The sequence below is a fragment of the Amblyomma americanum genome, chromosome 6 (assembly GCF_052857255.1).
Source record: "Amblyomma americanum isolate KBUSLIRL-KWMA chromosome 6, ASM5285725v1, whole genome shotgun sequence".
Taxonomy (NCBI): domain Eukaryota; kingdom Metazoa; phylum Arthropoda; class Arachnida; order Ixodida; family Ixodidae; genus Amblyomma; species Amblyomma americanum.
In genome coordinates, this window is record NC_135502.1 from 152,453,601 (window position 1) to 152,470,500 (window position 16,900).

Genomic DNA, 16,900 nt, shown 5'->3' on the forward strand with positions numbered 1-16,900 from the left:
ACGATTCTTTCGCACGTATTTTCTGGGCGATGGCCAGAGGGGCAATCATCGTTCAGAAAAGCGTCAAGTGCCGAGACAGGCGCGGAGGACGTGAGATGGTTCGCGGCGCGGGGACAAAGTTCACAAAAGTTCGCTGCTTTCAATATCAAGGGACTTTAGTTGCAATAGGGCGCTTGCTGGTCTTCTGCTGGTTGTACTGGTATCTGTCGGGTACTTACTGGTTTTCTGTTGGTTGTACTAGTTTAAGAAGCGTGCTTATATTGGTTGCCTGCTGGTTTTACTGGTTCCAGCAGGGTACCTAATGGATTTCTGTTGGCTGCACTGGTTCCGGCTTAAGGAATTTTCGCTGTTCAATTAAGAGAGCTTTTTGCTTTTGTTTGCACGGCGTAATATATCCTTCACCTAACAGAATCTTGCTGCTAAATCTATTCGAGTGTGAGGGCTCAAAATTGAATAAATAGTGCAAATATTTAATGGGACAGCTTTGCTTAATAACCATTCCCCACTAACCCCTGTGGGACAACCATCTTTGGGGGATATATAAGCCTGAGCCCCTATGGTATTAGAATGTGAGTACTAGTTACACATGCAATTTTTAGGTATAATATACAGCTTTACTGTTGCTGGTTCCTGGTTTTCACGCGGGGTTTAAAGCTGCGTTTGTATTCCTAATACGTGCAGACATGCATGGTCCTGCAGGATAGCTTTACCAATTTACCGTAGCTTTCGAGTGTTTTTTCGCCCTTTTTTTGCGCTTTGAACGTTTTGGAAGTTACTATTCGTTTTTAGCGTTTCAGAAAGTTTCGAAAAAAGAGGACATATTGTAGAAATGATTTATCTCAACATAATAAAATGTAATGTTTGGGTGCTATATGGAAGCTAACGGCTCCAGCACCAACTGGTTCCAGCACCAACTGCTTCCAGCAGCTACTGTCTCCATAGTGCACAGGGCACAGACCACAAGGCACAGGGCAAAACAGCAATCAACGCCAGAAAAATTCGCCAACCAGCAGAAAACTAGAAACGAACTTAAGCCGTGCAGCCCAGTTACTTCACTGCTAACCCAATGCACACTTATTGTTGACTGGTACGGAATTCTTGGCACATTCGCGTGTGGAAGGCATTTATTAGTTCAACGACTTTTTTTCTTTGTGCCTGAAAAGAATTGTTACTTTTGTAAACAGGCGTGTGTATTCTTTTCCTTTTTCTCTCCGTAATTTTCTACCAATAGGTTTACTTTCAGGAGCGAGTGTTACGTTGAGAGCACTCGTCCTTGTGTCTTTTTTTTCTTAATCCTTACGCGCTGTTGGGAATGCTAGATGTGAGTTGAGCGGAGAATATCTCACTTCAGCCGCCTAATCGCTAATTTATGTAGGCTGCGGCAGTTCTAAAATCATGTCGTTTTTTTTTCTCGCAGCGCTTACGCAAACGCGTGTATGCATGCAGGTCAATTTTTGAAGCTCGATGCGAGCGCGTGGTCCTGAATGCGTTTTGGGCAGTCAAAGGCGCTTGCGCTTCGAAATGAGCCGAAAAATAGAAGTTCCACATGCTACGCCTTTAGCTTTAATTTTCTGTATTAAATAAAAGGTCGAATGGGCGGTTCTTTCTACGTGCACAACATTACGCGCCTAGAACCAAAGCGGGATTATAGCGCCCTCCATTATAGTACTTGTCTTCAAGGTGAAGCTGCTGCATGCAGGCGCAATAAGCAGTTACACTGGTATTCAAGCTCCACTAAAAAACACGGATGACACCTGTAGCAGCGCTCGCATCGCCAGTGGAGCTGATGAAGAGAAAAAAGGGAACGCGAACTGGCTCGCGCAACTCAGAACTCTCTAGCAACCGGCCTGGCCAGCAACGTCTACCACCCGGTCCGCCGGCTCACCAGCCGCAGCTATCGGGACATCAAATAAATGTGGATCACCTTCCACACTTTAAGACTGATCGCAATTGAAAGCGCGATGCAACAGAGTCACTTTGTGCGGCCTTAAGATCTACCACAGAGTACACATTTCACTCCAAAAGTCATGGTCAAGACCTGTATGTTGTTATCTGTCATCATGCCTAGCGAGATGCTGTCACAGAGTCCGGTGGAACAGGAGCTATCCGGGAAGAAGCGCCGAATGACAGGTCCATCCGGCTTATAGACGCCCAAGACTGTTGGAAAAAACAGGCCGAGAAACGAACGGCACAGAAAGGACAGTAAAGGCACTGACTCGCAACTCCGATTTTACTCACAAACAGCAGAATACGTGAATATGCTGAACAAAGGCATATACTAAAGGAAAAAGAAAAGTCATTGAGCCGCGGCTATATATGAGAACTCCTTTTCATGCAGGACAATTGAAGGGTTACTAGCTCATGTGTTCCCCGCAGGGACATCTGCAGCGTGCAAATGTTGGTAAGCTTTGAAATCACGAGCAATTGAGCATCAGCGGGAGCATCCCCGGAACGGGCTGGTGGTGAAGAGTGCGTTAACATGGATCCGAGCGCTGGTGCTTAGCCGTGCGTGGCTCATCCATTTACGGGGAAATTTGGATCCTGGTGGCTGACCCGATGCCGAGCGTTTCTACCTTTAAGGCCCCTCGGCGGAGGCAATACACCACTTTGGCCCCAGCTTCCTTTAGACGCCACCTCCGGCCAGACTCGACCGGGGTAAATCGGCAGTCACCTTTTTCTGTCCTCCTCTTAATCTTTCAATTTCCTGTTTATTTCTCAAAACTCTCTTGTTTCTCCCTCCCTAGTTGGTTTTTCCTTTTTTTCCTGGCGGCAAGAGTTAATATTGTGTCACCATGTAAACTGAGTTGCGCCAACTTTGGTTACAGTTGAAGTGTACAGCTGGCATGAGCTTAACACACATGCAAGTTCCTGCCCTACTTCTTTGTAGGGCTATTTTGTGAGTGGCTGGCCGCACAACCGAACACATACATTTTATGGCTCCCCCTCTCCCCCAAAACGATCGCATTCACAAGAGAGCACGGACCGATGCAACTACGCAATTTTCAGCAAAGCAAAAACATTTCCAAAGTACCATGCTCTTCATAGCCAAGAAACAGAAAAAATCCGCAAGAACCACGTCCCCAATCATAATGTCCAAATGTATAACCGATTTCTTGCGTACAGACTACAAATATATATTCAAAGTGTCTAGTGTCACCTTGAACGCACAAACAGCCGAATACTCGAAACTTCATGGCCTATTATCCATAGGAGAAACAGCGTCTGCGGTGTGATTTCTAAATCAGACTTCGTCCACCTAACTGAGGAGTACATGCTTGAGGGTCTGAGAGAAAAGAATGTCCTAAATGTACATCGTATTGAAATAAGGAAAGAAGACAGATATATCCACACAACCCATCTGGTCCTGACTATCTTCTTGAGCACACTCCCTGAGCCCATAGAAGCAGGCTATCTCAAAATTAACGTTAGACATTACATACCAAATTCCGCGCCGATGCTTCAAAAGCCAAAGATACGGCCATGGGTCGCAAAGCTGCCATGGCCGCAAAACTTGCGCTAAATTCACCTCAAAAGAACATGCTCTCGAAAACTGTGAAGGACCAGCACTGTGCCGCGCAACTGAAAAGGTGATCACTGCGCCTATCAAGGTCATGTACCTGATGGAAGAACGAGAGAGAGAGACAATGAAGACAAAACACGATATCACATTTAAGGAAAGGTGAAGACTCATCTACGCAAACAACAGTTTTACACGTTCCCACGAAGACAAACTCTGCTGATGTGGTGCACAGGGGCGGAGCACAACATGGCACTACGGCATATGCCCAGGCCACTTCCACCGAGCCTATGAGAGGGACAGCGTACATTGTCCAGCAAACTCCAAAGCACTGAGCGCCGGCCCATGGTTCGGGAACCCGCAGGACATCCTCCCCACCGAGGGTTTTCTGCCCGGCATCGCGGGCCTCGAGCACCTCTGGTGAGGTGATTGATGTGTTTCCCACTCCACTTTGCAGCGGCAGAACGGCTCTCTTGAGCGAAGAAAAGTCCGAGCCGTGGTAACGGGGCGTGAAAATAAATCCCTTCCATTCCCACTAAGAAGCATAGAAACTTGACTTTCTTGGTTCAATGGAACTGTAGAGGTATGCTCAGGAATAGCAGTGACATAGCACATATTCCAGAAACAACGTTGTCTGTAGCTTTACGTCTTCAGAAAACCAACATTGGTCCACAACAAGCGAATACCCTAAAACGCTATAAAAGGTTCCAACGCCACGCCTGCAAGCAAATAGACGCTCAGGAGGGGTCCAAATTTTCAAAACAATAACAATCTGCTCTGTATAACTTCCTCCACCGTTTACATTAACAGTCCCGGATCTACAAGAACTTATCGACGAACTTCCAGAACCATACTGGTAGCTGCGGATTTTAATGCTCCCTCTCCTTTTTTGGGGAAGCGAACGCTCCGACTCTAGGGGCCAAACGATCGAAGACTTTTTCCTCACAAATAATATGTCTTTTAAACAAAGGGAGGCCACATACTGCTCCCCAATCTCTAGGAAAATGAGCTGTCTAGCTTTCTCTTTTACTTCACCGTCTGTTCATCGACAACACATATGGCAGCGATCACCTCCCTGTACTAATCTTTTTATCAGCTAAAGCGGAAATCTTCCGAACAAAAATCACGACGTTGGAAGATTCGCTAGCACACTTGAAACTTTTTAGAGCAAAAGCTGCTTTAGAAGTTTTAGAAAATCTCAGCACCGATAAGGTAAATGAAATGTTCACGAATTGTCATAGCTTCCGCACATCTAGCTATTCTGTCATCGGGGCCGGTGCGAACAAAACAAAAAATACAGCTGATACACGTAAGCAACGGAGCAAAAAACTACAAACATAGAGCGTGGAGTTAATTTTGCCGGTATGAGACAGAAGAGAAGGTCGCAGAATTTGAAAAGGCAAGAGGTAAAGCTCGGTACGTCCATCGAAGTGCTGAGAAAACATCATGGCAGGGCTATGCCTCATCAATAATCAGTTCAATCACATATAAACAATGTGGGAGCGGGTATGAAAATTAAATGGCAACTTCTCACTGTTGACAGTCCTTTTAGACGCATCTGGCACACAAACAACCATGGGGAAACAGACAGATATACGGAGGAACATTCCGTTGCAGTTTCCAGTTTCTCACATTATATTCAGTTTTTTTAATACAAAAATGCAGCCTTAAAACAAACTTGCGATGCGTGGAGGTGAAAACGAACAATATAACAATTTTTTAGTCTCCATGAAATATATACAATGCAAGATATACAAGAAATACATGTTCCGCGACCCAATGACATACAGTGCGGATGCTCGGGAAACCAAGGTGTCGCTACTCACCACCATCTGCATGTTGCAGATGCCCCTGCGGAGGGGAGGGAGATCAAAGAGTAAATTTTTTAAATCTATAAAACCACAGGGTTGCTTCGACACTGATGGATTACAAATCAAACCTCTAAAATAAGTTTTAGATACATTTTTCCCTGTATTACAGCGCTGCTTCAAATGTGTTTTTACTCGTGGAATTTTTTCTAAAGGATTACAGACCGCTTAATTTGTTGACTGCGTATTGCTTAAGAGTACGTATAGCGGATAGGGGGAGTATGGAACGTTTTCTGAAAATATCACCTTAAAACTGTACGTTTGCTCTTTTCTAAGGATATTCGGAACTAGTCATGTCCGAAAGACTTCTTTCCTTAAAAAAAGGTAACACTGTATCAATATTGTCTTATGAAAGGTAAATCGACAGAACGTGGTGCTTGCACATAGAGCAGTAATATCAGTAGCACTTGAACGAGAACTGCATGTTTTACGTTTTTTATCGACTGTTTTAAAGCTTTTTACAGGGTCAATCACCTGCCTTCATTGAAGAAAATTAGTCATGTTTTTGTCCACGCCCTATTTAATGACCTAATCAAACCTTATCTTTAGTACCCAAGCAGAAAGTAATAACAATTATGCGTGACGTTTAAGTTCTATATTGTCAGGGGCGCAACAGGGAAGCATTCTTGGGCGATTGTTATTGTGTAAATGCATCAATGACCTAGTTGAATACTGACAGCTCTGCTAAGTTTGACTCTGATGACAACGCATCCTTATCAATGATTGCGCGATATCCAAATGGCTTTGTTAACAAAGCAAACACTTCATTAATGAAGCTATCATTTTGGTAGACAGAAAATTCTCTTGTGGTGAATGCAGCCTGAACATAAGCTGTCCTTTTTCGATCTAAACATCGCAAAATCCATTTGCAATTTAAAAACATGCTCATTAACAGTATGCCTCTTCCTAAATAATTGGCAGTGTTTTCACAACAGCACATGTCTTGCGATCCGTAAGTAGACACGATAAGGGCAAAAATGTGCTCACTTTCTGGAGCATACAAGTCAAGGAAAATAAGATGCCCGTTATGGCATAAATGATGGTAGTCAACAGCCACCGAAACCAAGGTCCATAGGAAAAGTCTTTTTTATTTGTAGTTTTTCACTAATGCTAAATAAGAGCACAATAAAAACAACCACACGCCCTCTGTGGGATTCGAACGCACGACCTTCGAATTTTGCGTCAAGTGCTCGATCAACTGAGCTACGGCGACGGCTGTCTAATCTGATTTCCGGAGAATTTATAAGTTATGTAAGCTAACCTTGAGAGTGTTATGCAGTGGTACCCTCGTTCACAGCGTCGGACTTCATGTGTCCTCTATTACCGCGAGAGAAAGCGAGAGAAATAACTTTAATTTGCACCCGTCAAAAATAAAGGGGGAGAAGGCTATAGCCTAAACCCCCGAGTGCCACGTAGGAACGTAGTCGAACTGTGAAGGCGAAAGCTGTGCGAGAACATTCTTATGCTAGCTATGACCTTAAGGCTGTCAGATTAGAGGCCTTCGTTGAACTACTAAGTATCCGGAGCACTTTGCCAAATTGACATTGCCTCCTTAGCAGCGCAAAACTTATTCACAACTCGCTCTTATATCTGTAGTCCGTTACTGTGATTTTGTCTGAGGGACGACCACCCTACTCCCCCACCCAATATGATGAGATTTGGCAGGATCCGCGCAGACGCAAGAAATATGGTGATCAAATGCTGCGCTATTTGGGTAAATTTGCCTTCCAATGTGATAATGTTGACTTTCTGTTACCATTTCTCGTGTGCAAAGTGTAACTCATTTATTCTGTGCGTGTTGTTTGTTCCTGATTTAGGTATTTTGTATAGTTATTCCCAATGCTGTGTTGCTGTCAAGCCCTAATTTGAAGCTTTCTGTGCACTGGCCGCAAGATTAATCTGTATAGATACTCATGTTGAAATGAAATTGTATTGAATGAAAACCTACAGCATTTGCGAGGATTTGCTTCAATCACTAACGAATCTCGCAAAGAAAGCGCACCGGCACTCAAAAATTGCGAGCGCCGCGAGTGTTTCATGCGGCAAATTACTCCTTCCGAGTGCGCCGCTTACGAAATGTTCAACGTTTCTTTCGCGTCTGTCGCGCTGAGTAGTGATGAGTCTTATGACGTGCAACATGGAAATGGCATTGCAACACATGTGCACAAACAACTGCACATAAATCACTGTACGGATAAGTTTAGCCTTTCCAACCTATAGTGGCTCGTTGCGTCGGACAATCTCTGCATTAAGGGAAGGAATGTTGCCCTGTCATCAGAAAAAAAAACTAGCACGGAAATGTGTTCAAGGCCACAAAAAATTATAGCTTTTCTCTAAGCCACTAAACGGTAAATTCTTGGAACAGTACGTCATTAAATTTAACCATGTGGTGTTAAGCCTGCAATGGCAATTTCGGAAGAAAATACTATAGGCAGCGCAAAAAGCAATTGTATATTCCTAGGGACAGATTTATTACGCTCAGACAATCCTTGCGTTCATAGCATCATGCTAAGGTAGCAAAAGCGACCTGTTCTGACGGGCTATACTGCAAGTCACGCGACACTAAGTGATAACTTTACCATCCTGACGACAGTCTTGTTACGCTGACTAACCTTATTGGTTTCATACCGATCGTTGTGGCGTGGCTGAAATTACTTGTGATGATTAATGTTGCTTTGTGTCACGTGACAACTGTTTCTGCGCATGAAAAATTCATTCGTTTGACGCCTAACGTCACAGGGTTACAATAACGACGTGTTGTGATGCATGATACTGCAATTCATGTAAGGCCGGAGAGATTAAGGACTAAGAGAAAGAGTTTCCTCTCAACGATAGCCATATTACCCAAGGAAAACCCATCCATCCTAGATGCCCAATTTGTTCGGTTGGGAAAGTGCCTCACCATTTCGGAATACAACGGGACGAAAGAGTTCTGAAACATCGATCGTCTTCTAACGCGTGTAACATGGGAGCAATCGATACCCACCTATATAAGGCGCGAAACATTCCACGTCATTTAACAATTTATGAAGTCACTTGACATCGTTAAAACACCTAATTAAAGATGCTTGTCGTTGTGAGTACCTTATTTTATTCGAAGTACCTTTTGTGTCATAACCATCGTGATTGAGATGAAAATGTGTGACGTCATTTTTCAAGTGACACGAAGTCATGCATCGGCTGATCACAGGGACTTTGTGCTGGTCATTACCCTATAGAACGCTACGCATATGTTGCCATGGTATTTAAGGCGTGATACTATGCTGCGAGTTGCGGAAGACTGCCGGTGCATAACACCTATCAGTTTCGCGCACTGTACGCACAGCATCCTTCATTACACAAGCTGGGAGGTATAAACACCTAGTCTAGCATTGTAAGGGTTTAACAGGTTACATTACCGCAATCATGACTTGCTTAATTGGTGCATAATTCTTGTTAAATACAACTAATTTGTAGATCGCGTTGTAAGTCTGAAAAGGCTGGTGATGGGAATTTTGAGGAATAAACTAGCGGCGCTTGAATTAATTTCTTTCGTCCTTGGATAAACATCTGTGCCACCTGGAATAAATTGGTTTAGCTTATTCGGGTTTAACTTCCCAAAGCGACTGAGGCTATGAGGGACGCCGTAGTGAAGGGCACCAGAAATTTCGACCACCCGGGGTTCCTTACCGTGCATGCACTGACATCGCACCGTACGCGAGTCTCTATAATTTCGCCTCCATCGAAATACGATCGCCGCGGCCGGGATCGAACCCGCGTGTTTCGGTTAAGCAGCCGAGCGCTATTACCCCTCATTGAATCTCGGGTTACACATTCGGGCGGTCAGATTTCAGTGAGCAGGAAAGACTAGTCGTTTGATTCCGAGAATGATGCAGTTTGATTCAAAATACTTGCTATAAGCTGCACCAGGAGTGAGTTTTCGAAACTTGTCATGTTGCCCGCTGCGGTTCTGCTTCGACGGTCGGACAATCGCTTCCCTGTAGTATTTTCCGATCATAATTGTGTTTTTATCCTCTTGAGACTGTGATTCACTGTGCATATTGCATAGGTATGGTGACTGTCGTAGTCATTATATAGCTAAAGCTTTGCGCTGCTGAGGAGTGTTTGTACTGTACGAGATGAAGTGCGCACAAGGTGAAGCTGCTTTTCACAACGGAATACGTAAGACATATACCAGCGGGAGGTGAAACAAAGTTGATCTTTTTCACCTGCATCAGAGAAAATGGCTGCTACGTCTAACAAGTACATCTAGAGCACACTCCACTCGAGAGCCTTTGTCCTCTTGGAGAACGATGTCAAAAGCGAAGGAAGCGTAACAATATTTATAAGGTTAAAATTTCTGGCCTAGCGTTGTATATGGCATTAATATTCATAATTAAGTAAGAGGGAAAATATAGTGATGGATGCCGACATTACTGAGAAATTTCTACAATGCTGCTCTGCTATCACCTGCAGCCATATTGGCGGACAGGTATAAAAACATCAGTTGAAGGACAGAATTATAGTCTTCGCTATTAAACACACAACCTTTTAGACGACGCACATCCGCAAGATGCACCTGCTTCTCTCTGCATTGCATCTGCGCTTTCTCTGCTTTCGTTTTCTGTGTGCCACGGCCCCAAAGAATTAAGCGCGGCGTGCTTATCTGACGGCCGTCAAGTGCTCTAAGCTGTTGGTCGCCATGTAGATAAGTCTCGTCAACGGGCTTGCGGGACTAACATCACGGTTGCAAGGAGGACGGCATGCTACGGTAACAAGCTTTTGTCGTTTTTGTTCTGTTTCTATTGTTTACGTTCACTATATATTATCACTTCTCGTTCTTCAAAAAAAATTTAAGTTGCCAGTCAGCGCTTGTCTTGCCTTTGTCTCGCCTTTGTTGCACTGTTCACCCACCATGTACTATAACAACATCTCTGCGCTCGTGCTTTGGTTGTTTTCCATGTATATTCAAGAATTTATAGGGCGCATGTTGAGCCAACATAACAACATTGTATTAGGCGGCATAATTTCTAGACACCGTTGAATGTGCGCACGACACTAAACATGGGAAGAACTTTGCACGGAGAGACGACACACCTCCATGTTTTGCACAGAAATACGTTCATGGCCTATACAGGCCGCCCACAATTCCTTTGCACACAGAACCAAATGCGGTTCCGTGGGCGTGGGTCAATAGCGCCGTCCTAATCTCTGTTATATCTATCTTGCCGCTTTTTCACTTGCAGGTTGCACAGGCAGCATTCATCGCTAAGGAGCCCCTCCGGGCCAACTCGACTGCCGTTGAAGCTCTCGACAAATTAGCTGTCGGGGAATCTAACTCGCTCGAAGACTGGGCCTGCGAGCGGCCAAAATAAACAATATTTAGGACAAAGCATTTGCATTGTTCGCATAAATAGTACAGGTCGCAGACCGCTCAAGGCTTTGGAACGTTGCCTGTCAAACTCAAGCAAATGGCTACATTTATCGGGGGTTTAATCACAATAATGATTTGCTTACAAGAAATCAGACGAGAGAATAAGGTGGCCTGGAGAGCGAAATTCTCGCTGAAATTATTCTCATGAAGTTATTTTGTCCGCAATTTTACTCAAGAATGAGATTAAAGGTGCATCCTTGTAGTCAATTTGTGCCCAGAGGAGGGCAAGTGATTTTACCGAAATAGTCACCAGTAGACTTAGGTTACCCTGCCGAAAGTTTTTCATAATTTCTTGTGTTATCAGAGACGTGATATGGTCTGTATTATAGCGCCTGTACCAGAACTGTAAGGGATTCCAGAGAACTGAGTCATGTGACCAGCTATTCATGGCAACTTCGATTGAGCTTATGTTTCTGAAGCCGGCATAATTACAGTGGCACTCAGAGTGGCAAACGGCCCTCAGCACAGCAATCAAGTCTGGCCAAGTGATTGCTGTGGTAGAGTCCAACCATTGTTTTATCTCATAGCTTAACGGCAGAAGAGGAGTGACAGCGCAGTGCTTACGACGTTCACCTGCTAAGGAAGTTGCGGTACTAAATTTTTTGCCGTGGTAGCGCATTGCAATGCAGGCAATATGCGAATGAATTTCAGATGCTGATGACAATCCCTGGCCGGAAAAAACTTGCACTTGAACAATTCGTTCACAAGACCTGGACTATTAATCATAATCAGATGGATTCCATTTTGAACTTCACAATATAAAGAAGAAATCTGCTTAGGAACTTTTGGAAATGTTTCATGAGGGCTTGAAACATATCGTATCCATCCTCTATATCGTAACGTTTTTTGTTAATCTGACTTTTTGTTTGGAGCCTCTCGGTGCGGTAACTTCATCAGCTAATCAAATGCGAGAAATATGTCAACCAAATTGCGCTTGATCTGTTAATACCTCCGCAATCAGGGCCTGGCATCGTCTATGTACGCGCTACTATATGCTATGAGGCTGGAAATAAAAAGCACAGCTGCTCACACGATAGAAGGAAGATGGCATTGCCATTGGAAATAAGATAAGTTTGCCCGCTTCAGAAGTAATGGCGCTCCTATAATGACGCGGTCTCACCTTGTTGCATATATAGCCTTTGGATTAATTAGCAGACTTCAGCTGACCGCCTGCCGCATGTTCGTTAACGGCAAACGCGGATGGGCGCTAACCGTCAATGGGAGCCCTTTTAGAGTAACTAGACCGGAGCGGTGCGCGGGATGCGCCCAAGTATTCAGAGCTCACCTAAAAGAGAACCAGCCTAGAAACATCTGTTTCTGAGCAGAGGCGCAAGCTCCAGCGAGAAAAGTCGATTCTCCTCGTTGAAGCGTTTCTCTTTCACGCATTAGAGATGTCTGAGTGCCTCCAACGAATTTGTTTCGTTGTAGTTGCTGTGACGGGCACGAAAGCCAGAACAAGCTTGTAGGTGCGCTAGGAAGTGACCAGATTGAGGAACAAGTATGCGGTTATTCAGTTGCAAATCTTTCAAAACAAGTACCGTATACATTGCTGTGGTTTGTAATACGTGCGCTGCAAGCATGCGCACGCAGCTAGACATTTAGACAATCTTAAAACAAAAAAATGATGCTTGTTTAGTCAGAACAGAGAGCTCCTTTCGTGCATTTAACGGCGAAAGCCTTTGATGGCTCATACTCGCGGTGACCGTCCGTCCGGTCACGGTGACCTCGCGGTGTCTATCGGTTACATTTTGCCCCCTAGGTCACGTGACCATGGCCAGGGCGTGACCTAGGCAGGTGGCCCAGGTCACGTGACCTAGGTCAGGTGGCGCCACGCTCGCGCCAGCTGCTCTTTTCGGTTATGAAATGAATTCAAGCGCGGCAAATTCAAATCTGTCCAATGAGTCGCAAACGGCTTTCGCCTTCCCGCAGTTAAGCGATATTTAAGTGCCTACAACGAATTTTTCTCATTTGTAAGTCTAACGAGCACGCTGTTTGATGCCGCCTTATGCTCCGTGAAACAACAACACCTCATTACATCCACTGCAGCGCAAAGGTTTTCCCCATTTCTCTGCATTAGTCCTATCCTTTAGCAGTTCCGTTGAATGTATCCCCGCTAACTCACCTTCTTACGTCCCCTGCTGCGCTTGGCTTCTCTTCTAATCAACGCCGTTACCTTGGACCAGCGACCATCTTGCCTTCGCATTAGATGCAATAAGGGCAAGATGGGCCCAAGCCCATTTCATCTTCTGTATTTCGACAAGGATATATTTAATCCGTGTGTGTTAGTTTTTTCCCTCAACCACTATTCCCGCTTCCTGTCCCTTAATGCTACGGCTATAATTTTTTTTTCTTTTCATAGCTCGCTACGTGGTCCTTGACTCAAGCTGAGCCATTTTCCTGAACGTTTTCGTGTTATAAATGAGTAGCGGTAAGATAGACCTGTTGTATTCTTTACCTTGAAGGACAGTGGTAAAATTCCATTCATGATGTCAAAGAACCTGCCATATGCGCTCCACCCCAATCTTAATCTTGTAGTTATTACGGGCTCATGATTAGGGTCAGCGGTGAGTAACCGCCATAAGTAGATGTATTCTCTTACCACTTCTAGCACCTCGACGCAATCGTGAACTCTGAACAGACCAATGTAATAATGATGGATTTCTCAATAATTATAGTCCGTAAAAACAGACACCAGCTCTAACCTTATTTTACACGGTAGAAAATCCGGTAATAGGAGTTACCGGGCACTGCTCTACTACACTACGATCTTGAGGAAATCCGAAAATGCGATCGGACGAGAGCACATTGAATTCCATCAATTTGTAAACAATTGGTTCCGGCTGCGCGAGTTCAGTCTTATGAGGGTACACATGAACCAGCGAACCTTTTTTAAATGATATAGAAGATTAGCAAGTCACAACAAAACAATCCTCCGTCTTTGGCATTTATTCTGCGTGTTTCCTTGTAAAAAAGAATTCTTGAAGGTATCGCACTGTCCTGTTTGATTTAAGAGCGTGATTGTCTCAAAGCAACTCCGGGCTGTGAGGGACGCCGTAGTGAAGGGCTCCTGAAATTTCAGCCTCCTGGGGCTCTTTATTGTACACTGAGATGGCACAGTCCACAGGCCTCTAGAGTTTCGCCTCTATTGAAATTCGGCCACCCCAACCGGGATCCAAACGGCGTCTTTTGAGTCAGGAAGGACTCAAAGAGCGGACACTCCCATAGGCCTGAGCGGCGCAATTGACTGAGGCGCAACAAGCGGCAGGGTGCGGGAACTTCCGGTGTGGGTTTCTGCCTGGAGCAGCATCCTAGCATGCGATGCGGCCTGCCGCGCTTTCGTGGCGCATTATTTCTTTTCAGCAGGGTTCCCCACTTCATCTGTTTACTTTCGCTCCAGAAAGATGAAAATTACGTTCCGGGCCGTTAGCCGCCAACAGTGCAGCTGCGCCACGCCTTGGTCAAACAGTGTCAATCTACAAGCGACACCAGGTGCTTTGTGAAATGAATATTTTCTTCCGCACATAAACCAAAATCTGATAGAGTAGCCGGCGCCATTGCTCGTCCCACAGTTCTGGCGCGTCCATCGTTACTGCAACGCGTCTCACAGCAGCGGCTGTCGTTACCACCTTGCACCGCGAGCTGAAAAAATGTAAATTACGAGGTGTCATTCTGGTATACCTTACACAAAAACTGTGCGAACAGGCGAAGCACGTGAAAGCAGCAAAAATAAGACCAACGTAAACATGCCTTTACGAATCTCGTATGCGGAACATTTCTGCACCACACACAGTACTGCAAGATATATCCCGATGATTTACAAGCATTCGTTTGTTCCTCGTGGTGATTCTCTGCCCCCCAAAACCTAAGTCCTCTTCCAAGGACAACTGTGTGTTTTGTAACAGCACCGTAACGGCTGAAGCACGGGCTCTCAGTGTGTATGGGCACCGAGAGCAAATGCGCGAATGCAATTTGCACATCTTGAGAAGCGTAGAAGACAGTTTTCACCACACCAGGTCCTAGTGTTCAAACACGTTTATTTTTATTCATGGTCCTTTTGAATAACACACTCCCTTGTTGTCACTAGTAGATGCAATACACAATTTTAGTAGAGCAGACGGCAGAGTCTTCGACGTACGCACAAGTTTTTAGTTTTTGAGCTTTTCATGCGTCACTTTTTTTCCCGGCACTCTTGAAAATTACGTGCCCTTAGTACAACACTAGAATGCTCGTTCTTGACACGTTCGAATGATTTGTCAACAGATATTACTCGAACGATGTTGTAAATTGTTGGGGGCTATAAAAACTTCACATGCCATAAAACGCAAAGCGCAACCATGCGAAACTAAGCGCACCGACCGGCGCCATGGCTCGAGCAGGATAACGTAGGCGTGTTTTTCACATCCGCAATATTCCGCCGGCCAGCGTGCTTAGCAAAACTGCTTCAAATGCAGCGTAGATTGGCAAAAAACAAACGTTTCTAACTTTTCCCCACTGTCAGAAACAGCAGGAGTGCCATAAGCCGCGCCTGAACAGCTGGCAGGCCACGTAGCGTACTCGCTTCTTTACGAACTGCGCAATTCAAGGCACCGGCCCGTGTGGTCAGCGTAAAGTGTTTGAAATTCGGAGTAGTTGGGAAAAAAACATTTCTCACCTTGCCGTCGTGAGAAACCGTGTGAGTTTTACGTCGAAGTTTTGCGCATACACGCAGAGTCTGTGCGCTAGGAAAGACGACGCACGTTGCAGGCGCAGCCGCGCAGGCGACCGTCTCCTTGTTTCAGATCTCGTTTCGTTCTGACTCGTCTGCCCGTCTGCTCCGTCGCCACTTGCCCACTCGCCCGCACCGCCAGCGTGCGCATGCGCGCACCCGCTAACCCTGGCAGGGACACTAAGGAGAGGTGATGCCAATAATCGTTTACGTATTTTCTAGCACCAGATTTCGTCGAGCGCGCGACCTTTATGACTGCCTTTCTCTATGCTCTGCGTCGTCTTTTTGCGATGAGACACGGTGTGAGCGAGTGAATCTGTTGCTTTGCCGTGTTTCTCAATGTTGCACTAAGCTCAAATGAGGCACAGAATGTTAAGCGACTCTTGCGTTGAATAGAGCTACTGCTGCAGAAGTAGCGTCTAGGCCATTTGTGGCCAGCGCTCTTCCGAGAAATGGCTCGGCCAGGACAAAAGGTGACCACATGGGATGTGAAGAGGGGGAGGGGTTAAACAGTTGAGAGGACTCTGGAATGCTCGTAGGATGCGAGATAGGCACTTGCCAAATCGGTAAGAGGCTAGCAAATGACGAAGCGAAGATGAAAAACTATTCTGTATGCGCAAGATAAAAATAAAGAATTGAGGGCGAGCTTCATATCAGGCGCCGGAAAACCTGGAAGTAGAAAACGAAGAGCATGGTCCTCGATGTGACCAAAACGGCTCCAAGGAGCGTAATGTGTTTTGTAGGCTGATTCGTTGAAGCTAGGATGAAAATAATAATGAAAAGTAACAAAAATAAAACAATGAATAAAACCAGTATACACAATGCGTTCTTTTCAATTGTTTAATTACCGCTACATGTGGCAAACAAGGTAGCCGAACACACGACCTAAGAACACCGTTCATAAATACAATTACTGGTTGGTGATTAAAGGGGTGGTGTACTTTCGATACACAACAGTGCAGAAAAGTCGGCCTCAACGATGTTCATGTGGCCCGCCTGTGTGTGTCTGGGGAAGCTCGAAATAATGCGATGCGCTACTCCGCAATGCCACCATTCGGGATCGTTGGTTGTAAAACTTTGCTCAAAGAAATAACAAACAATACCAGTAAATTGCGATTGGAAACAACTTTCAATTCGTTTATTAAATAAAAACGATGTTTACAAGCAAAGACAGATGCAAGAGCCATTCATACGAAATATTCAAAGGAACAGTAAATACCGAAGAAAAAAACATTTACAGATCAAAGAAGCGTGGCATGAAAAGGATTGAAAAGTTTTGTTTTTAAATCTGAGCTTTATCTCTTTTTTTTCTTTCTCGTAATCTGCCTCTTCACGCAGTAAAACTACTTCGTTTTTCACGGCTGCTGCTGTTTATTTGCGATAAGACCCAAATTCAG